We start from the raw sequence: 23,454 nt of genomic DNA on the forward strand, positions 1-23,454 counted from the left end.
CGGCGGCCGCGGGGGCTGGAGCGCCTTCCCCCTCCCAACCCATCCTCTCTCCCTCCCCCTCCCCTCCCCCTTCCCTCCTCTGCCTACTGCCCACGCTGGGGCTGCTTTAGGTTTGTTGCATATTTTATAACTTATAGCAACTGAATAAAAAAGAACGAAGGAGAAATTAAAGGGGAGGGGGTACAACCAGAGCCGGGAAAGCTTCCCCGGGGCACGCGGGAGGGGTCTGAAGGGGAAGATGGCTAGGGGAAGGGGGGGAAAACCCTCGAGTCCCGGCCGGGGAGCCGGAGGGCGGGGGACAGCTCCAGATGGTGCGCCTTCCCTCCTCCCGCTCGCCCGTTCTTCCCCTCGGTCTCCCCGGGGAAAGGTGTTCCGGGCACTGACCTTAAATCTCCAGCTGGGATGAGCTGCGTCGAGTGGCTGGCGAAGGAGAGCCTCTGCTCCGGCGCTTTTAAGTTGCTGTTGTTAGGGCTTTTTTTTTTCCTTCCCCCCCTCCCCAAGTCTTCTGGAGGCGAGAATGTGGAGTGGAGTGGGGTGGGGTAGGGAGGGGGGAGGGTTAGGAAAAAAAGAGGGGGGGGTGTTAATGAACTGAGAAGGAACCAGTCCGAGGAAGCGAAGCGAGAATCAAAGTTTGCCGTCTCTCTCTTGGTCGCCCGCTCGCTCTGCCGCGCGCTCTCCTCCTCCTCCCGGTGTCTGCCTGCCAGCCAGCCGGCTGCCCTCGGGGTCGGGCCGGCCGCGGGGGTGGGCTCTCGGCTCCGAAGGGGGAGGGGACAGGACGAGGAGGAGGAACGGGGGGGTGGGGGGGGAGACGACGGGACTGGGAGGGTTGGATCCTTCAGGCAGGTGGCGACTGGGGTGGCCCCGCTCTTCCTCTTCTGGCTGCTTCACCTCCCCGGCCCCCGGCTGCTTTCCCGGCCGGGTCGGCCGAGCGCCCCACGCCGCGGCACTGGGTGGGCGCTGAACGGATGGCTCCCGGGGGCTGCTAGTAGGAGCGCCGGCGCCGCGGCCGCTCGGGCTCGGGCCGGATCCACAGCGCCATGTTGTCCCTAGCTCTGGCTCTGGCTGGGTGTGTTGCCGAACTCGTCCCCTACGCGGAGACGCCGCGGCCCCGAATCCCTCTCGGGCTCTCTGGCTCCCCCTCCGCCGAGGGGTCGCCCCCGCCCCCGCCCCACCGCCCGCTCCTCAGTCTGCCCCTCTCCTCGGTGCGCTGCGGCGCCTGCTTCTGCTGTTGTTCAGGCTGCCTCCGTTGTTCCGCGAGGAAAGCGGCTCTTCCTCACCTTGCCGCTGGGAGCCCGGGCTCCGTCTGCTGCACGCTGCGCTCCCAACACAGTTCCCCCCCGCCCTCGTTCCCTCCCTCCCTTCTCCTCCTCCTCCCTCCTCCTCCTCCTTCGAGCCGCGGCCTCCCCTCCCCCCCGCCGGCGCTGCGCTCGGGCCACGGCCGTCTCGTTCTTCTCTCCCAAGTTTGGGATTCCCCCTTCCCCTGAACTCGTGACCCCTTCAGTAATCGAGATTTGGGATTAAGGTCTGGGGAGAAGTGGGCAGGTATCCACCTTTAAAGGCTTCCCCCACTATTTCTCCCTTTTAATGGATTCTCTCCCCCCCCCAACACCACCACTACCACTACCACTACCACCACCACCAATCTTTTCTGTCCCTCTCGCTCTCCTCCAAGCGTTACTACTCGCTCTTGGTTCCCTCCGGCTTCCTCCTTTCCTGACTCTGGCTAGCGTGAGTTTGCTGCGCACGCCGGGCCGGGGCACTGCGCCTGGTCTAAGCTGGGGAGACTCCGGCGGCGGCGGCGGCCCGCAGAGACTGAGTGGAGGGAGGCGGAGGGAGGGAAGGAGGGACGGAGGAAGAGGAGGGAGGGAGGGGGCGCGGGAGTTAGGGGGAGGAGGGAGAATGGGGTCTCTCCCAGCCGTTTGCCGAGACTCCCCTCGCTACCCAGAAGGCCAGTGGAGAACCGCAATTACCATAAAGCTCCTCTCACTTCGCTCTGCCAAAGCTGTCAAAACCCCAGCAGCAGCCGCCAGACTCCGCTCCGAGGCTGCTGCTGCTGCTGCCGCCGCCGCCTTTCGCCACCAGCCCCTTCTCTTTCCCTCCCACCCCCAACCTGTGTCGTTCCTACCTCCCGGCACCGTCGCCAGCCTCTCCCCCAAAGGAAGAGGGTGTTAAAGCTTCGCCCTTCCCATTTTCTCCAACCTACACACCCCTGTTCCCCACCTCCAACCTATCCCACCCCAAACCTACTTCCCCCAGTCCCTTTTCTTCTGGGCTCTTTCACATTTATGTGTCAAGGGGCTACATGAAAATGCCACCCTTGTTAGCAGGCTCCTCCGCCCAATCTCCTCGCCCAAGTTTCCTTACACATTTTAATAGTGTGGGAATTGTTTGGAAATGGCAGGTCCCGGAGTAGGGGGGAAGGATTGGGGGAGGGGAATGAACAGCTCAGGAGTTACGGGGCCAGAGGGTAGAAATAATCCAATAACCCCTCCCCCATCTTTCCAGGGTAATTTCTTCCTCACAACGATCGGAGGGGCCACCTGGACCTTTAACCCCTAGTTACTGAATTATCTATAGCTTTTAATTTTTCTTGGCAATGAGCAACTTTTGGCTCAGGCTCTTCACATAAATTTCCAGTCCATCACGCCCGTCTTGAATAATGCCCCAGTGCGCCAAGCTGCCGCCGCATCCAGATCGCAAAGCCCAGTGACTGAGGCGTTACTTGTGCCGGAGCCAGACCTGACCATTCTGGGACAGAAGAGCCAAGCCCAAGAGGGGCCTGACTAGTCTGGGAAAGCCTGGCACCTGACTCAACGACCTCCCTTACTAGGTGCTCAAAGCTTCTCGGATCTGATGTATATGAGTACTAAATATGGGGGGGGGGGGAGAAGAGCTCTAGAAGAAGCCTGAGTAAAAGGTACTTTAGACTTCGTCAGAAAATCTTCTAGAAATCAATCTGAAATGGATAAGGCATGTAAAACCACAGGAAGAAAAGTTTCCAAAATTTCCTTCTCATTCTTTTTAACACGTTCACACACAAATATGAATTACTGGGAGCCTTTAAAATAAATAAAAACAAAAAGCAAAGTGGCCTATGTGGTCAAAGTGGAGGGAGAAAATAGTCTATCTACCACATGTTTTCTTTCTCCTTTTAGTTCAGTTCTGACAATAGGCCTCTGGAATCATTCTATTTAAGTTCTCAGTCTTTCTGTCTATTAAAAAAAATGCCAGCCCTCTCAAAGCAGAAGTGAAACATATCTACCGTTTGAGACCCAAAACTCAGGGCAGAACTAGATGGTCAAACTCTGTTAAGAACTCAATCTCTAAGCACTAGAACTGCGGGAGCAACTGATGTGAAATGTCAGGCACTAATACCTTTCGATTACTGGCCTTAACCTAGGAGATTACCTAGCTAGCTTCAATGATGAGGCTGCCCAAAGTTCAGCTTTCAAGATGTTTGCATCCTGGATAGCTCCATAAAGAACAGTTGCAGAATGCAATCCCTGAGAATGGAATGCAGGCATTTTTCAGCGATTTCTGGGGGCATATGTATCACACATTTTTTTAATCTCCGGTAACAAGCAGAAAGACACCTGGACTATTACGTTGTAAAGCTATTTTTTATAAAGACGTTTTAGGTCCAGACATTAAAAGTTATTAGAGTGAACACACGTGAATTACAGATGCACAGCTGGAGAAAAGGCCTCTGGTTTTCTGTACTTTTTTCCTCCAGCTTCACTTTAGTAAAAAAAAAAAACACTCGGTGACAAGGTATGGCTTTTATTCACAAAGTCTCTAATAATTGGAGGATGAAAGTTGGGGTGTTCCTAGGGAAAGGGATAAGAAAATATCTTCGAATATGAATCAGAGAGTGAGATGAAGTGTTTTGGTTTTGTGGCTTACTGGGTCAAAAGGTCAGAGAGCTTTGGGGTAGTAGTGTTGGGCTGGAGAGCCAATAGCATTGCCAGTTTATTTCTGATCTGCTCAACCCTTGGGGAAGAGTCCCTAGACCAAGTACCCAGTCGACCTCTTCTCCCTCTTTTCCCCAACCCCCACTCCATGCACAAGCTTTTCACGGATATCAATATCAAATGTATAATCCAGAACTTCTGGAAAACCTAGGGGACCAGAGGAGTGAGTAGGTGGCTGAACTGATAGTGTTCAGTTCCCTCGACTTCCTGGGGGCATGTTTGTCTTACTTGAAAAGTCTGCTAGTTAAAATAAATAGAACAAAAAGCTGTAAAAATGAAGTGGCCTGGCAGTGAAGATTGGCACATGGTGGAAATTTGATGCTTGGAGAAAACAAGTCAGTAAATTTACCTTTGCTTAATTTGATGTGTTCATCTTTTTTTAATGGGGTCTTTGCCATACTAAGCTCTGTGTCACCACAATAGGCCTCAGAACTTGAAGGGTTTCCTGCAAGCTAATATGAAGAAATTCCCAATATGCCCTGTAATATTTGTTGAATACTTTCCACAATTTAACATAACTCTAAGGGGGAGGGTCACTTCCGTGCTGGATTAAGAATAAAAATGCCTGGTCTTGCTTTCCGTTCTGAGGTACTCCTCCGCATTGCCCTGAGGCCCCGTTTCCACCTTCTGAAACCAAGAACTCAGGGAAGCTGGATAACATTTGGGGTAGAGAAAGGAGGAGGGTTGGTGAATATCATGCTTCGGCGACCCCAGCCTCTTGCAAAAAAAAAAAAAAACAACCCAACACACAAAAACACAAAATAAAAAAACCTTCTACGTCCTATCACATTAGAGACTAATAGCTTTAAACGGCATCTGCAGCCCAGTGCGCTGCCAGACTCCAAGCCGAGAAGGCTTGTTAGTCTAGGAACACACGGGGGCCCCGCGGTCTGTTCAGTGCCGTCCTGATCTCCTCCCCCCCCCCCCTTGCCCCCCCCTTTCTTCTCCTCCCCTCCCACTAGCCCTTCAGGGAGCTGACCCGGAGGTCAGGCCGCTGTACACAGCACTCAGTGAAGGGAGGATTTCAATGAAAGCCAGCGAGCAAGAGGCAGAGAGAGCTAGCCAGTGAGCAAGAGAGGGAGTGAGGAGACGAATGAAGCAAAAAACCAGGGAGGGAGGAAATTGGAGACAAGATATAAAGAAATATTGAGAGATGGAGGTGAGACTAGTTCTTGGGGGATTCACAATTAATGTCCTCCCCCACCTCCACCTCCCTCGTCTCTCTGTAAGTATACAGTATTTATAAAATATGACTAAGCTTCATGCTGGCAGCAACAACTGCTTAAAATTCGATCCAGGATCTCACACTCTCAGGAAATGGGCCAGGTGTTAAGATATGGGGTGGGCTCCAGGGAGCAGGCCCCAGGTCAGAGCTTCCTCTTTACAATGAAGTCCATACCATGGTGACTCAAGGACCACAGGCAAAAATCAGCACCACCCACCCTTGTCTAGCCCCCTAGTATGTCAGCAATTCGGAATCTCCATGCCCTGTGTGTAAATGTTTAGTGTCTGTTATCCTCTATGCAATTTGTTCATGTGTCCCTAACATTGTTTATTGTGGTGTTTGGTTTTACTGGTTGGGTAGGAACCAAAATAAAAAGGCAAGACAATCTTCTATTGTCATTTTATGGAGACACCTCCTTCATACCTCAAATGCTGGAGGTGAGATTTTCACAAAATGTGAGCTCCTTGCCTCCCCAATAGAACAGATCTGGACTACATTCATTGCACTTTTACTTTATAAAGGATAAGTCTGTCTATTAATGTTAAACACTTATGAATATCAACTCAAGACCTTCCATCACTCCTACCACCCCTCTCTCACACTCACCCCAACTCCAACAGAGACTTCATGTTCCATAGTAAAATAACTCTGGGCAGTTACTAAGTGCTATAGAGAAAGATTCATCCTCATCTCATTTTCACCTTCCTTCTTTCCAGTCTACCCTCCATCCTTCCACAGCTCATCTAACCAACTTCCTCCAATTGACAACAGTTGAATGTGTTTGAAAATCAGATACACCCAGACTAAGAAGTTTGTTCAGGAAGATGTGACATCTTCCCTCAAACAACAGCAGTATACTTCGAATTATGAAGTGATTAAGTTGTTTTGTTTTTTACTTTTAATAATGTAACCTGTGGTCAGGGACACAAATCTTTCAAGATAGCTTTCTAAGGTTGTGTTTGGAGGGGGTAGAAATGGTAGGGAATGGAAATTAAGATGGTGGTAAAGATTAGAGAGAAGGCAGCTGTATCTCAACGTACTCAGGCTGTTAGTTTGTGTCACACAGGTTTGCAGAACTCTGACACAAAACAAGTCTCAGGTTTGTGAAATACCAGCAGCATGGCAGATGACCACTGTTTACCTTTCCCAGTTAATATGTATTCAGGCAGTTCAAAGGAAAATAACTGTAACAGGGTCTTGATTAGCATAGCAGATCTTGAGAGGGCAGAATCCTGCACTCTGGAACAGGTGGAAACAAGTCATCGAGTCACAGAGCTGCATAACAGCTCTCAATCTAGACATGGTAGGCTGGATGCTTTTCCTAGATAAACCTGAACACCATATCTCACCTCTGATGTTTAGCTTATTTAGGAAGCCTCCTCCTGTGCAGATTTTAAACCCAAGCAGCAGGAAGTGGTAGGTGGGAAGCTGGGAGTGGGGTAGAGGGCATGGGAAGAGAATCACAACTCAAAATGCCTAGATCCACCTGAAAGATGGAAGTTAATACCAGGATAGCCCCAGTAGTACAACCCTTGCCCTTTTGTTTCTGAATTTCCCTATTTGCTGTGTCTCCACTAAAGGACCAGTAGTTAAGAAAGAAACTAGGTATGCTAGGAGGTGCTTTCATCTCCCAAGCATCTTTACCCCTGCCCCCCAACCCCCATCTTCTATTCTCTTTCAACTCCAAGCCACTGGCAGACCAACTCAATTAGGAAAACTCAGTTGCCAGTATTGGGAACTCCGGAAAAAGGCAGCACTCAGAAGAAGCAAGATAATAGCTGAGAAGACTATCTGGAATTCTGTCGGTCCTCTTCGTTAGATTACAAAGATGCAAGCAAGACTAGGCAGGTCAGAGCAAGGCAAAGGGGGGGGAGTAATTATTGGGAAAGAAGTAAGGGAAAAGAAGGGAGCTAAATAATGAGAAGTTGAGAGGTGGGGTCAGAGCAAAAAGAATTCAGGAGAAAAGAGGAGGCATCAGGAAGGGTAAGGAAAGGCAAGAGGGTACAAAGAGAGAAGCTGGGAATTCAAATAACAAGAATGAAAGTACTGATGGTTGGTAAGATCTTGAACCTTCTTAAGCGCCACACAGACATCGATGAACTCAGCAAAGTGGACAGAATTGTCAGGAGTATTTTTCGATGCAGAAGCTCAAACCCAGAGAAAAAACATGGTACCTACACGAAGGAACGAAGATTCCACATAGGCTAAGCAAGCCCAGAGTCAATTTTTATGATTCCCACTTAATATCTCCGTTCATCAGCTTAACCCCCCCCCCCCCCCCCCCGGCCCGTATTAGCTGCAAAGATACTATTAAATCTTTTTCTTTTTTTTTTTAAAGCAGGGTTTGAGATGGCCGGTAGTTTGTGCTGCAAAGGCTGATAGTGTCTATGTGCTATGGAGGCATAATGCATAATGCACACCGCCTGGAATCCCGGCCATTAGTGGCCTTCCCATGACACAGACAAATGACCGCCAGGAGAAGAAAAATCCAGCTAGATCTAGAGTTTAAATGTAACAGCGTGGAAGGAAAGAACGCTATTATTTAAAAGTGTGGTTTTGTAGACATTAGCATATATTTTAATGATTTGAAACAGGCGATGAATCACAGATTCACCAGCCCCTTTTTCCAAAAGAAGTGTGTGCGTGTAGGGGAGGATTGTGGAAGTAAAAGCAAGATGGTAGTAGATGGGGCTAAAGCTCGGGGGTGGGGGGTGGAGTGTCCATAAGGAAGCGGGGGAGGTCCGGAGCAAAGACTTAGCTTGCTCTGAGCCTGCCCCAGGCAATCTGGCTTTTGGTAGATATGAATGATGGGTAGATCCAGTGGGGGAAAGTGTGGGATGAGAAGGTGTCCTTTCGTAAACCTGCCGTCTCCAAAAAGTAAGACATTCTGGCTTTTTCCCGGGGGGGGGGGGGGGGGGTGAGAAGGGATACCCAAAAATTGAGTGTTTGCCCTTAGGCTACACTTGAGCAAGAAATGGCCTGGGGGAGAGAACAAATATTCCTACACACACCCCGAAAGGCCCACATTTTAAATGGTTGAACCTGCCTTTTCCGGGGACACTCCTGAGACCCCCCCCCCCACGCAGCTTAAGGCAACACAATTTTTTTTTTTAGCAATTAAGGCGAGATGGGGGTGGGTATAAAGATAAGCCACTTTTTTTCCTCCATGCAAGTGTGAAAGATAAGATAACACTAAGCTGGGGCAAAGCGGCTGCTTACAACCTCCCCTCAGCGATTTTGATCGGTCACTTCTTATCTCGCAAAAATGCTCTTTTCGAAAGCTGCATCTAAAAGAGCAAAAAAGTGCCAAAGGAAAGCATTTTCCCTTCGAAATGGCATTTAAAATTCACCTCCTTTTCCCCAGTAGCTACCTCGGATTCCATGGGGCTAGGAAGGCAAAGGAAGACTTCAAACTCCCGTTTTCAAGCCTGAGCTTTGGGGGCCAGAGTTGTTCCGGTAATTAGGCTAAATAAAACCTGGGACGTGTAAATAGAATTTGTTCTGCATCCAACCTCACCCTCTCAGTCATTACCCACAAGTATTCCACCAGGTTTTTCTTCTAGGTAAGGAATGGTGTTTTTGTTTTACTAATCATTCAGTGTGTTGAAACTAAACAGGTAGTTGTATTTGGGAGGGTCACATAACTATGTCAACATGTGGTGATTGTTAATGCAAAGTAAGAAACTGTGCTGACTTTTACAATTCCCTGTAAAAGAAGGAAAGGCACCTCATGCCACTGGATGCAGGAGCACCTTGGTAGTGTCCCGGTGGCTGTTGTCGTGGTTTAAATGTAAATACTTTCTGCACAACAATGTTCCGAAAGGATTCCGCTAACTCATTCGCCATGTGAGTTTGGTTCCCCTTGATGATGATTTAGATCAAACAGTGGAAGATTTGGATGTTAAAAGCCCAGGCCCAGGCAGCTGACTCCAGGCTGCACCTGAACACCTCAGGGATTCGCAGAAATCTTGGTTGTAGCCTCCCTCCTTGGGTCAATTCCCTACTTACCTTCAGCTCCGAGGCCTACCAAAAAAAACATCGCTTATGTCCAACCTTATGTAGCAGCCTAGGCTCATCTAGCCAGTCCCTCCATCCACATCAGGCCCTGGTACAAAATCCCCTTTGGTTCCCCCTCCCACTCCCCCACCCTTCCCAGTCATTTTTATCATCCTTCTCCGTAGGTATACTCGAGGACCTCTCTCCACCTAGGTTTCCGATTGATTCGATATAACACCCTAACGTATGCACGTAGAAGCCCAAGTACACCTCCAAAGCAACCCATCCACCGCCCCAATAGACTTACACATTTCACCCAAGCTCATTCCCGAAGGATGCGTAACGACGCCGTAAAACACACACACACACTCATCAGCTGGACCCGGATATACTTTCCCAACCCCGAAGAACATATTTGCACCCGCCACAAAAGAGGACGGGTTGTGCACCACCATCCCCAAACCTCTTAAGCAGTTTGCTCGTCCTCGCCCCCCAGGGCCTCCCATCCCGCCGGGGTAGGAGCCTGGCGGCTGGCTTTCCCCCGAGGGAGGAGAGACAGCCGCCGCTGCAGCTGCAGACGACCCGAGAAGCTCCTCCTCTTGCCCTTCTCCGAGAAGCCCGGCCACAGCGTAGGCTCCGGAGCGAGTGGGCAGCCGATGACAGCATCTGCCTCACGTAAGCCCCACACGAGCACAATTAGTCACCGCCAGAGTTCCCCTCGGGCGATCCGCCTGGCAGAGGCCCAAAACCCAACCCGGGCCGGGAGGCTGGGGAGGGGAGGGGACGCGGGACCTGGATGTTCCGGGCCCGGCCCGCTTGGGCTAGGTCCCGCTCGGCTGGGGGCATGGGGGATGGGGAATGGGGAATGGGGACTGAGGACTGAACTGGAAGCTAAGCCGAGCGGGGCCAAGCCGCTCCCTCTGTGGCGCCGCGGCGACCAAGGAGCTTTTCATCTCCGCGGCCATATCAGCAGCCGCGGCGGCGGCGGCAGCAGCAGCTCACGAGGCTCGGCGGTGCAAGCAGCGCTGCATTGCACAGCCCAGCCCGGCCCAGCCCAGCCCCGCGCTCCCGCCTCCTCCTTCCTCCATCCCCTCCCCCGCCCCGCCCTGCCCGGGCTCAGGGCCTAGGCCCTCGCAGCCCCGCGGCTCTCCCTCCCAACCCGCCACAACCCCCCGCCTCTTCCCACAGCCTGGCAGCCGAGGCGAGGCGGGGCGGGGGGGAGATGCTGGGGGGTGTGTGTGAGAAGGGCGGGAGGCAGGAAGGAGGGGGAGGAGGAGCAGGAGAGCAAGCGCGCTTTCCTGTGAACTGCGGGAGCTGCCAGAAACTGAGAGGTTTCCCTGGGCGGGCGCCGCTCCGACAGCAACACGGCGGCTGCCGGGGTGCTTCCTCCGGCTCGATCCCGGGAAACCTAAACTGCCCCTGCAGTCACGGGGCCCCAAAGCTCACCCCTCCCTTTGTATGTGGTGCCTTCGGCCACCGGGAGCGTTCCATGCTCCCGCATTGCCAGCTTCCCTCTTCCCCATCTCCGCTGGAGAAGCCTAGGCAGACCCAGTGTTGCCCTGGACATTTCCCCGGGCCTGGGCAGGAGGGAGACAGGGAGCACTAGCAGCAGCCCTGGGCTGGCTCCCCACTCCCTTCTCCTTCTCTTTTCAACTATCCCTTCCCCCCCAGGCGGGAACACCTGTTCCTGGGCCCTACAGCTAGGGGCATGTCTCTCTTGGGAGTGGCTTTTAGCTAGGGTAGTGTGCAGGATCTGACGGAGAAAATGGGCCCCAGCAAAAATGAGGCCAGATAGAACTGTCTGCTGGCTGATTTGTATTTCCTTCTCGGTACAAACACAGTGGAGGTCTAAACTGGCTGTCCTAAGTTGTTGTTTTCTGAGGAGGGGGAGTAACGAACAGGTCATACTGGGATCTATTTTTTGCCTTCAAGGTCTAGAGCTGTCCACCCTAAAATTATATAAAAGAAAAGTATGTATATAAAATGTCCTTTTCCTCTGCTTCTTTTTCCTACTTCCACCCCAAACTCCAGTTCAGAAAGATAGTCCTTCTTTTGCTTCCAGGATCGAAGGCCCCTTGATCTGTCCCCGACATGGAAAAAGCCCAAAGAATCAACTAATCTCTTAGTATAGGGGCCTCCAGCCCGAATTGGTACTAGGCTGACCTCGATTACCTAGTCACACCGTTTTGGAAATTAGGCTGTGAAACACTCCTAAGATTGGTAACGCCGTCCCTTCTCCCAAACCTAATTCCTCCTCTCGGTCCTTAAGTATGGGGGGGGGTGGTAACGGTGGAGGAAGAGCAAGGGGTGGGGAGCTGACTCAGAGCCTGAGACAACACTTGACCCCCTTCCCCTCCCCACACACACCTTCTTCGTGATCATCCCGCCCTGTCTCTTCTTAGCTCGGGTCCTGGCTCAGGAAGGCGTTGTTGTGCCAGCGAAAGCAGAGCTAAAGCGCAAAGGGGGGTTGGGGGAGGGAGAAACTCCCTTCTTTAATGAGAGTGCACACAAGGGCTGGCTGCGAGGATTATTACTGCACGGGCTGAAGAAGGCGGAGGGGGTGGGGGAAGGAGGGTTGGGAGGCAGCGCTGCTGCTGCGGGCGTTGTGTGTAGCAGCAGCGGCAGCGGGGCCACGGAGTCTCCGCCTGTCTGGCTGCTAATCGCACGTTTTCTGCTGTTAAAAAAGAAAGCGAGACGTTGCGGCCGAGCTGAGCGCGACTGTGTGTGTCTGAGTGTGTGTGTAATGAAAAGATGGCGAAGTATCTCTTTCTCCACTCCCCCCCAGCCCGCCTCCACCCGCCCCCCGCCTTCACCCCCCCCAACACTTTAGCTCTGGCCAGATAGCACAGTCTGTCTGTCTATTCCTGTCCTTCCACTTCCTCCCCCGCACTCTTTCGGCTGGACACCATTCACTGCCAGTCGCCTTTTGGTGGGTCTGTACCATTTTCTACCTTTTGTTTTCCACTGTCTATGCAAAATGTTCGCTTTTGTCTCGATCTCTGGTTAAACTAAACTTCTGGTTTTAATGTAAGGCAGTTCATGTGGGGAGGGGCCGGGGGATTTTGGCAGCAAAGGAAGGGAGGGACGGAAGGATGGTGGAAACATCTCCCGCTGAGCTTCCCCGCCACTACCGCCCTCCAACACAAAACACATACACACATACACACCCTCACCCTGTGGGCCCCCACCCCCCATGCAGCGTCGCGCCTCCCCTTTCCTCCCTCCTTCGAGAGGCATCACCAAGCCAGGAAGGAGATTTGAACCGGAGGGCCCTAATGACCACAAGAGCAGGAAGGAACCTTTGGAGGGTGTCTGTCTGCTCTGGAGATCGAAACAACGTGACCTACCCACTCTTTCTTGAATCTGCTAAAATCTCCCTCCCTTCCTGGTTATCACTTGGGGATTTATGTCTGGTGGGGGAGGGAAGAGGAGATTATTTATTTGGTCTATTCTGTCTCCACCATCTCCAAACAATTTCATTGAATGGGGTGGGGGGAGGGATGGGGAGGAGGGGACAGCTTACTCTAGAATGATAAAAAAGACTGGGGCCTGAATTTTAACTGGGAGATTTGCTCCTAATAGGAGTCAGCAAGTGACGGTTTTGCTAGTGTTTTTGTCGAGGTCGGGGTGGAAAGCAGTGGGAGTGAAGGTAAGCAAATATAAAAAGGAGGAAGGAGGGAGTGTGGAGTTGGCCACAAAGAGCTTTTATTCGTTCTCTTGAACCTGCAAGCCCCTAAACTACTCTCCCTAGGCTTACTCGGTACCCCTCCCCCCTTCGCCTAGTCTCCTTCACCGCCAACTACATTAAAAAAAAGCCACCTAAAGGAGGTGACCTCAGTACTAAACTCAAGAGCCCCTAGGGTTACCCTAGATCTCCCAGGGTCCATACAATATCTATATTGGAGCTGCTCAACCAGCAATTTTTTTTAAGTCTGCAATTAAGCTCGGCGTCGCCATCTCCTCTTTTAGTGTCGATTATGTCAGATGCACATGGCCTTGTGCTCCAGTCCGAGGCCTCTGCGATTAGTCACAGGCTCACTTCGCCCCTTTCCTAATCGGGCTTTCCCAGCCAGCGTTTATTTGTGGCTGACTTCAAGGCTCTGGCATAGAGCCACCCTGCTGGGGGAGGAACCGCAGGGCGCGGGATATGGAGCCTGCACCTATCCCAATACAGTACATTGAGTGCTAGTGAGGAAGGGCTCTAGCCTTGGCTCCTCTCCCTTTCTCTTTTCTTGCCCCCCTCCTCACCTCGTCCCTCCCCCCAGAGCTGGTGAAATCTATTTGTGTGGTTTCATTTGCATAAAAATAGGACAAGTGTTTCTGGTTTGAACGCAAGAGGCCAAATCCTTATTGATGTGTCTGTGTGGAGCCTTCGGTTGTCGGAGCAGTTTGATTTAAGGTGTTTGTGTTGCCTTCTGCGAGAAATTAAGAGGAAATCCTTATCAACGCGGTCTGCCTGACTCCCGCAGAGCATTCATCTTTCCTACTCCTCGGTCTGGGCCTGGGCTTGGGCAGCCCTAGTTCATACCGAACAGGTTGTGTAGGGCAGGCAAGCAGCCCATTATTAGTCATAAAACTGGGCTACCTAATCACCAGCTGCCAGAGCGTTTACGTGTGGCGCTTCCCAATGTTTCCTTTAGACGTCACGGGCCTTCGTCTGTTTCGTGATCCCGAGATCGTGTGTCGCGTGATGTGGTCTAATAAATTGTCCGCTTCTTCATTTCAGCTGCATTGATTTTCTCTCCGAGGTTTCCGCTGCCCGGTTCTCTTGAGCTGTGGCTACAGCCGAAGGGACCTTTTACTGCCGGTCTCCAGTTTAGGCAAATATAAAGGAGACCGGCCCAATGCCTTGAGGCCAATAAATCAATCATTAACTCGGGTGCCTGGCTTGTCCCAAAGTAGCTTACAGTGGGGCATGACCAGGTGAGAAGGCGTTAGGAGCAGCTGGAAAGGTCCCTCGGCCTTACAGTTCGGCAAGCAGGGTTGATGGTGTGGACCCTTAACCTCTTCCCTTCTCCACTCACTCTCCCCACCACCTCCTAAAGCCTTCCTTTGACTAGGGCAGGACAGGTTGCTGTCCTTCAGGTTCACTTTATCTATGGTGAATATTAACTAGAAACTCTTGCTCCCAACGGCCAGCAGTCTCAGCCAAGGCCTGCTCTCTAGCAAAGAGTTTGCTCTCCCTCCCCCTGCATCCCACCCCCTCCTAGAGGTTTAGCAAGGTTTCTTCCCCCTTTCTATGTTACCCAAACCAAATAACCACTACTAGTTATCATAAAACCCACAGTCCACTATAACCACTACTAGTTACTATAAAAAGCATAGTCCACTATCCTCCTAGCACACAATGGGTTAAAAGCCACAACTCCACGCTAGCTCCTCCTCGGACTCCTAGGAAAGGATCAAAGTGCTTACTGGGAAGGAAACACAAACACACTCAGAACTAGGTCTGAAAGAGGCCAAAGTTAAAGTAATTCCTTAGGGGACCGTGTCGACTGACTTTTCATACTTTGGGGGGAGGGCACACTAGTGAAGGGGAGACGGGAGGGGGGAGGTGAAGGCCTGTGCGTGATTCCTTTTACCTAGATTCCCCAGCGGGAAAAGAGCCGGGAGGGCAAAAGGGAGGACAGGACTAGGCTGCGTGCCAGAGGGCCTGAAGTCGGAGATTAGTCACCGCCAAGCCTCCGGTTCTCACGTGTGAGCTCGGGAACCCGAGAGGGCGGCTCCCCCACCGAGGCCCGGACGTGGGGCCGGGCCGGGCCAAACCAGGGGAGTAGCCGCAACCTTAGCATGCTTCCAAAGGCAAGGCGGGCGGGCAGGTCGAGGCTTAGGCTTAGCGGCGCGAGAAAACAGCAGGCCTTCTTCAGTCTGAGCTCTTAGCAACCCAGCTGCGGTGAGCAGACAGCTCTCCTCCTCCTCTCTCTCCTTCCCTCCCTGCCCAAGCCCTACGCTGTGTGATTTACTTTCTGCCTGGTTGAGATGCAGATATTCACTTGTCAGTTCAAGGGCAGGACTGAAACTCTGCAAGCAGAGTCTTGAGAACAGGAAATCTCTCGTTTACAAGGTGCTGCCTTCCCTCCCATCCCCATACCATAAGAAAAAAAAAAAAGGCACCAAACCCTAAACAGATTAATAATGCACGGAGACTCAGCACATCACTCCTTCATCCTTCTCTTTGCACAGTCCTGGGCATGCACACGTTTCTGTGGATGCTTTCAGGGCAGTCATCTCTTTCCCCAACCCCTCCCCCCTTCCTTATCCAGTCTGAGATCTGAATGGTTGGCCCCTCACTAGAAGCTCCAAACGCTGACTTCAGCGCAGACGGAGGCAGCGGCATACTAGACCGTAAGAACAGGGCCGAGCCCGGCGGGAGAGCTGGGGTGGGGCTCGGAGGCTTTGCACTCTGATGGCGGAGTATTGCGGCTCGTGCACACAGCACTCAGAGAGAGATCCTGGGGGAACTGGCCTCCTTGGAGAGGGTTACGTTTTCGTCTGTTGCAAACTAAACAAGAATTGTTTCCTCGAGCCTGGTACAGGATGAGCCCGAGAAGGCTCCAAGGTCAGTCCTTTCCCGTGTTTGGAGGGGGTGGTGGTGAATATTGGAGGAAGAGGAGGGATGGAAACCCGAGGTTTGAGTTTGAGCACCAGGAATACCGTGCTAGAGACTCGGGCCAGACTCAACTCAGATTCGCGAAGTTACTACGGAAACTCCATTTTTATTTATTTATTTATTTGGTTCCTACCGCTTTGCTGGGGGGTTGGTGGTGAAGAGAGATGGAAAACACAAAGGACTGTGAGGTTGGCCTGCTATCCCACATCCCATTACTTTTAATTTCTTGATTGGAGCTTGGTTTTTTTTTCTTCTTACAGACTAATGTGAAACATGTTGGTTTGGGATAGGTGGATTCTTGTCCTCTTTTTGGATATTTCTCTCCCTCTCTTTTTTCTCTTTTATTTACTGGAGGCAAGGGATGGACAGTAATGTCTTTTTACAAACCATGATGGTATATATAAAAAAAAAGAATGTATATGCCCTATACTTTTTTCAACAATTGTGCCGTTTAACAGATCTAAATGGTACTTAAATAAAAGAAAACTTATTTGAGTTTTATAAAGTTTTCAGGAGGTTCTTAAATAAAGTGACCTAGAGAATTGTGATATTTGTTATTCTGAGTACTTTCATTTTCATTTGGGTTTGCTTTTCCTCTTGGGACAAATGCATGCAGTTTATTTAAAGCCCCACTGAATTTTTAGAAGGTAGGTTGGAGATTTGGGTCCCAGTCGATCTCTGATAATAGAACTGGGTTGGTGGTGGGGTTTTAACGGAAATTCTTGACAATTGGAACAATGCTGGTGCCTCAGCTCAATATATGGTTCAAAGAATTGATATAAAAAAGACTGCAGGCCTAAAAGCAAAGTCATTTTATGTGCTTCTGTACATGTATAATGTAAATGGGAAATGACTACTGAAAGGTCTTCCTCTTCATGGTTCCCTCTAGGGTCATGGCAGAAGAAAACATGAAAAGTGGAGCAGATAACTTCTAGGGAGGCTGAAGTAAGGTCTCATAACACTCCATGAATGTTCCATTTAATCCATTTACAGAAGCTTTTTTGCTGTTGAAGTGTCATTAGTACCAGCATTAGCAGGGACACCCTGGAAGTAACATACTTGTTAAGGGAATATGTGGCACATCTGAAAAAGCAGAGCCTAATCCTCTAGAAGCAAAAAAAATGGACTATATAACCTGCATACGACACCTCAGCTGTTACAACCATTTTCTGTCATTAATTTATGGTTGTTACTAATGTCAAGAAATTCTGATCATACTTTATGAAAATGGAGAACAGTTGAGAATGTATTTTTATTCTAGGATCATATACTCAGTGCTGAAAGGGACCTGAGTAGTCATCTAGGCTGCAGGTCTCTCAACTTTTTTCGATACCTTCAGTATGTAACATACCTCTAACCATGACACCACTCTGCTCAGTAAATTCCAGTGGCTCACTATTACCTACCAAATCAAATATAAAATGCTCTTATTCTTTGTGAAAGCCCTTCACACCCTGGCCCCTTTCTACTTTGCCAGTCTTCTTACATTTTACTCCCCTCCATGAATTCTGTAACCCAATGACATTGGCCTCCTTGCTGTTCCTTGAGCAAGTAAGTCACTCATCTTCAATTCTGTGCCTTTCCATTGGCTGTTTCCCATTGTTGGAATGCTCTCCCTTTTCACTTCCACATCCTGGCTTCCCTGGCTTTATTCAAGACATTGCAAATCCATACCTAATGCAAAAAACCTTCCCCAGACCCTCCACTGCTAGTGCCTTCCCTCTTCAGTTACTTCCTTTTAACACTGTATATATTTTGTATGTACCTAGTTGTTTACATATTTTCTCACCTATTAGAATGTGAGCATCTTGAGAGCTGGCTGTGTTTTTGTCTTTCTTTGTATCCCAAGCACTTAGCTTAATAAATACTTGAATAAGTGACTGATTAGCAACATATATGTGTGTGTGCTATATGTAAGTATGTAGGTATACTATACTTATGTACATATACATGTACTAAAAATTATGTACACTATAAAACTTAAATCAAAATAGAAGTTAAAAGAGGATGAATAAAGATGAAATATTGTTTGTTCCTACAGTCAGTAGGGAGCCCCTTGAATCTTCTGAGTAGGGAGTGAGATGGTTTGATTTATGATTTTGGAAAACAAAATTTTCCAGCTGTGCAAAGGACTTGACGGGAAGGGGAGAGACTTGAGGAGACCAGTGAAGAGACCATTGCAGTAGTACAGTAGGACAGCCACATAGGTGGCTATGTGAGTACGGATAAGAAAATAGATGCCAAAGTTATTATGGAGATGGAAACAAGGAAGAGTGAGAAAGAGAAGCTGAGGATGACACTGAGATTGTGAACCTAGGTGACAGGAAGAATCTTGGAGAATGTTTGGAAGGGGTGTTGGTTTGGGGTCTATATGTGGGAAGGTAATATGATGGATTCTGCAAGAAAGAGCACACCATGTCTATACGTGCTCAGTAATCAGTCTGTGAAACTCACTCTCTTCCATTCTAGAAGAAATTGGGGGAGGTAAGGGTGCCTCCATAGCCATGAAGTGAATTTGGAGGCAGGGCATGAGTGTGCTATGTTAAGAAGGAATTTTCTCATTGGCACCTATGAAGCTGCTGCTGTTGAAGTTACAGGTTAGCTATAACTTCCTTAAGGAGCTTATCTTGGAAGAGAGGAGGTTGGGACCTAGCAGTGAGAAGATAGAATGGTTTAGCGTTGAGAATGAGGGTTAAGTTGAAGACAAGCCCCATAATTGGCTATTGCAGGGTAGGTGGAAAGCCACTCTAACTGGTCGGTTACAGACCTCTTGGGGTCATACCATCTCTCCCAATTTGGAGACCCCTCATCTAGTACAACCACATCACTGAACAGATAAAAGGTTGTAAGAAGTCAAGTCAAGATTTGAACCCTTTCACAGTGGGATCTTTATACAAAATACTACTAATATTTAACTTTTCAATTAACCAGGGTTCCTTCTTCAACTTCATGTAATTTGTTTAAACAAAGCACTTATTATTATTATTATTGTTATTAATGGTATCATAGATTTGGAGCTCAAAGGAATTTTAGAGCTCATCTGGTCTAGCCAATATTGAATTTTTAAGCTTTATAGAGAGATTTATTTACCTCATCTGATATACTCTTCACACTACCCTACCACACTAATGACATAGGTAGTAAAAAAGCATTATTATTACCATTTTATAGATGAGAAACCTAAGCTGAGAATGGTTAAATGACTTACCCAAGGTCACACAGAATTAACAGTTGTACCTATAAAGTATATTAGGTTAATTATCATAAATTATCATAATTATCATAAAGCACCTAATTTACTTTGGGGGGAGGGGCATACAGAGTGACTATGGCATTTTAGTCACCATCCAGAGCCATAGACCTTAGGTCCTGTTTTTTAAAACGTTTTTCTCACACCCCTTCTCTCCCCAAATCAAATGCTTTGGGGATACATCTAAAGATTGATTCTCTTGGTTTCTTTTTATAATCTACCCTGGCTATTCAACATTGGAACAACTTTTTAAAAAAAGTTTTACTTCTTCTTGTAATAAACATTGCTAGTGATATTGTGACCATGTTTTTGACTTTGTTATCTGAATAAAAGATCGAGCCTTTTGCCATGTAGACTATAAGGGCTTCTTTCCACATAGTAGGGATGGGAAATCCAGTGAAGATTTTACATATCTGCAGAACTACAGATAGAAAACTTCTTGGCCCTACCATGTCCAAACTGTACTTCTTTAGGAATTTTTTTTTTTGATACTAGATGTAAATTTGAGATTGACTTTTTATATTCATGGAGAGTATTTTTCTTTCTTATTTGAATTTTCACAAAGGTTACTCTGCCCCACTCTCGATTATGCAGCAAAGGTAGCATAAATTGGTTAAGAGAAAAACACACCATTGCTCTGAAACTTGACTAGCATCTGAAAGGTGCAAGGAAGAGGGTCAGTAAATTTTCTAGCCCACATTATTAAGAACCACCTCCAGTCACTATGTCAGACTTCAAACTAGTCAACTTTAGCCATTTAATCTCTCTGGTGGCTCCACAGTTTCATTATAGAAATGTGTTTCAATTGAATGTGAGAGAGAATAGTCTATTTTTTAAGTCCAGACAGTATGGCCTGATTTCATACAGGCAGTGGATTTGCTTCCTTAGTCCTTCTGAGATTTCATATTTCCTTGGATAGCTTTCTAAGATACAGGAAGCAGAATTAAGATGATGCCCTTTTGTCTTTGTGAGGTAAAACTTGGGATTATGTATGTCACTAAGAACTGATAATTGTCATATTCAGCCCAATGCAGATAGTTAAATTCCTCAGTGGATGCCCTCCCTGGGTTTCAGTGCCAGTCTGAGCCCCACTGTTTGCCTGTGAAATCCATATGACTTGCCTCTGGCACAAAAAACACCCCCACCCTCAAAAAAACACCCTGCTGTGTCTTGAAGATCAATCTACAAAATAACATAAATGCAGTCTCCTCAAAATAGCCACTGTCCTTTGCTCCAAATCTGATTGTGATTTATGTAGTACTGAATTTCTTCTTCAGTTGACTTCCTCTTTGTTCATGCATTTGTTTCACAAGATTCACCAGAGTTTCTCAGTCTTGGACATAGTCGTCATTGCCACATGAAAAATGTGCAGAAGATAAAGTTTCTGGATTTGATTGGTATATTATGGGTTTCAGTTTTTAAAAACAAAACAATAAATCTGAGATGAATTCTTCAATTAAAGCATTGTGGTATAATGCTGTTGGATGTGGAGTCAGAAAGACCCAAATACAGCTCACAAGCTGTATGATGTGGGGAAGTCACATTAAGTGACTCTTAGCCTCAGTTTCTCTAACATGAATAATACACATAGGATCTTTCGTTTACAGCTGGGAAGAAATTTAGATGACACCTAGTACAAGCATTTCATTCTACAGTTGAGGAAACTGAGGCCCAAAGAGGAAGCAATTGAGCCAAAGACACACAAGTTGTAAGGATTCAAACTTAAGTCCTTGGATCCCAAATCCAGGGCTAACAGCACCTATGTTACAGGTTATTGCAAGGACCAGATTTGATAGTATATAGAAAATACTTTGTAATATGGCATTTTTGTACTATATAAAAGCATCAGAATTGGACTTGAGTAAAAGCCTGATGTCCTAGCCAGATGACCCTTGAAATGGTCTACTGTTTGGAATATAAAACCAGCTATTATTATTTATTAAATATTCTAAAAGCACAGAAAGCATGGTGTTTTAGGCTAAGTTATCATGAATTAGAAATATAAAAATGATCCTTACATGCTTACAGTCTCTGTCCTATGTACAATTCAATAAAACTGAATATAGATTTTTTTCCCCCAAAAGATGCAAATTGAGTTCCTTCAGTGACAACTCTAGCCTTTTAAAAGACTGGAGAGGGGCCTGTTATACTGGAGAGAGCCTGGACTAGTGGCCAGGAGAACTAAGTTCTAATCTTTATTTCCACTAATTAGCCATGTAATTTTGGGCAAGTCACCTAAACTCCATTGTCTTCAGTTTCTTGTAAAATGAATGGATTAGACTAGATACTTTATTATTCTCTTTAAATGATACTGTTGTTCAGACTTTTGCCAACACTACCTACCTACTTGAAAGATATGTGAATTTTTAAAAAGGAAATTTTAGCTTTTAAATTAACAAGAATTTATTTTCTCTCCCTTCTCCCCTCCCCCAGAGAAAAGTAAAACAAGACAATTCCCAATTGGCCATGTCCCCAAATGTGTCTTATTATACATTATTTAGTCCATCACCTATCTGTTAAGAGGTAGGTAGCACAGATTATCATCGTTATCATCAGTCCTCTGGAATCAGTGGTCACTGAGATAAGTCTTTCAAAAGTGTTTGCCTTCACAATGTTGTTATCACATAAACCTTTTTCTCGGTTCTGCTTACTTCACTCTGCATCAGTTCATATAAATGTTCCTAGGTTTCTCTGAAATTTCTCCGTTCAACATCTTTTCTAATGGCACCATAGTATACCTTTATATTTATATACCATGATTTGTTCAGCCATTCTTTAATTGATGGCCACTCCCTTAGTTTTCAATACTTTGCCACCACAAAAAGAACTATAAATATTTTTGTATGTATGAATACTTTTCCTCCCTTCTTGTATCTCTTTGGAGTATAGGTCTAATCAAAGATTTGTTACTTCATCAGTGTAGGCACTCTGTCCACTGACACAGGTTGCAGTCCTTTTGGCCCTCATTTTCCTGATTTGGTGTAATATTTTTCCCCCCAAAATCGCCTAATCAATAAACTTTTGGTGATGAGCATGACCTTGAACAACAGATCCAAATCTGTATTTTCCAACTTGATAGGACTTTTCAGAATTTGTGCCACACTTGTTCCTTTGAAGAAACCATCATCATCAGAGGCATCAGAACTTTACTAAGAGGCTACCTTGGTGACTCTTGCAATACCCTACTATCTAGAATTTGGTTTATGGTATAATGTTTTCTAGAGGTCATTGTTAAATTAAAGATACATTAAACGAGTGATGACACATTAATCTAACCTTCATTCAACTCCTTCCTTAACCTAGCACCAGATGTTTTGGCAGGGATTAGGTTATCAGATTAAAGAGCCAGAGAGAGCTGGGCTCTGTGTGAGTGAGTCTTAGGATAGGTAAATTTTGATAAGAAGATACAGAAACTCACGGAGTCTCAAAGCTCAGAGGCCAAATCCAAATCTTACCCAATCCAGAATCCATTCTATGATATCCTTAACAAGTGGCCATACAAGTTTTAAGTAAAGATTTCTAGTTAAAAGAAACCCACTATTTCTGGAGGAAGCTCACTCCGCTTTTGGACAGCTCTGTTATAAAGTTTCTCCTTATAATCAAGCCTGAACTTGCTCTTCTGCAATTTCTACTCATTTCTGTTAGCCCTGACCTCAAAGGTCTGGAGAAAATTGTGAAGCATGGAGTGCCTTGGATAAGGCCAGATGTGAATGGAATAAATACACTCTTGGGTAGGGAAGGGCAATAGAAGGGCACTGAAGGGGAAAAAATAAAAATAACACCTTGGGAATTTTGCCTGGGGCCAGACAATAATAAACTGGTAATCAATAAACAAATATTTCATTACTCTTGACAAGTAGGACCATGGTCAAGTTTTAATCTAAGTCTCAAAACTAGAATTGCTCTTTTTTAATCACATAAACATTTTCTTTTCACCACATAGTAAAGGGGCTTGTCTTAGGTTAGCCACCAAAGCTGTTTCAGACCTCAGAAGGGGGATTAGGTATTATTTATTTGTTACTACTTGACAATTGAGCAGGATTGAGATTTGCTAGTACTTCATTTCTACTCTGACCATCTTTCTAATAATCTTTAGAACTCTTCAACCCTGGCCATAGACTTATTGTGAGAGGCAAGATGGCCTAATAGGTGGAATACTTAACCTTGCATCAAGAAACCTGAGTTCTGGTCCTGCTTCATGCACTTTCTAGCTCTGTGGGTATATATCAGCAAATCTCTCAGAGCCTCAGTGTTCCTTGTGTGTAAAATGGAGATAATAATACCTCCCACTACCTACCTCACAGGTTTGTGGTAAGGAAAGCACATATAAATGTGAATAGTTATTATTGCCCTCAGTTTTTAGAGGGAATGATGATAACTTTGCAACCTCTCTTTGTGTCTT

The 23,454-nt window shown here is 47.3% G+C and overlaps 1 protein-coding gene across 6 annotated transcripts in view; it reads right to left on the reverse strand.

Moving 5' to 3' along the window:
* BCOR (BCL6 corepressor) overlaps positions 1–23,454 on the reverse strand; it is a 151,679-nt gene that overhangs the window by 61,729 nt on the left and 66,496 nt on the right. For 5 of the 6 annotated variants that reach the window (XM_027875646.1, XM_027875644.1, XM_027875647.1 and 2 more), the window contains exon 1: positions 385–702. The exons of the other annotated variant lie outside the window; for it this stretch is intronic. The gene's annotated coding sequence lies outside the window, so the exon portion shown is untranslated. Of the gene's footprint in view, positions 1–384; positions 703–23,454 lie in introns of those variants that run through there. 6 annotated transcript variants of the gene reach the window in all.

This window comes from Vombatus ursinus, unplaced genomic scaffold (genome assembly GCF_900497805.2).
Source record: "Vombatus ursinus unplaced genomic scaffold, bare-nosed wombat genome assembly UNPS02014809.1, whole genome shotgun sequence".
Taxonomy (NCBI): Eukaryota; Metazoa; Chordata; class Mammalia; order Diprotodontia; family Vombatidae; genus Vombatus; species Vombatus ursinus.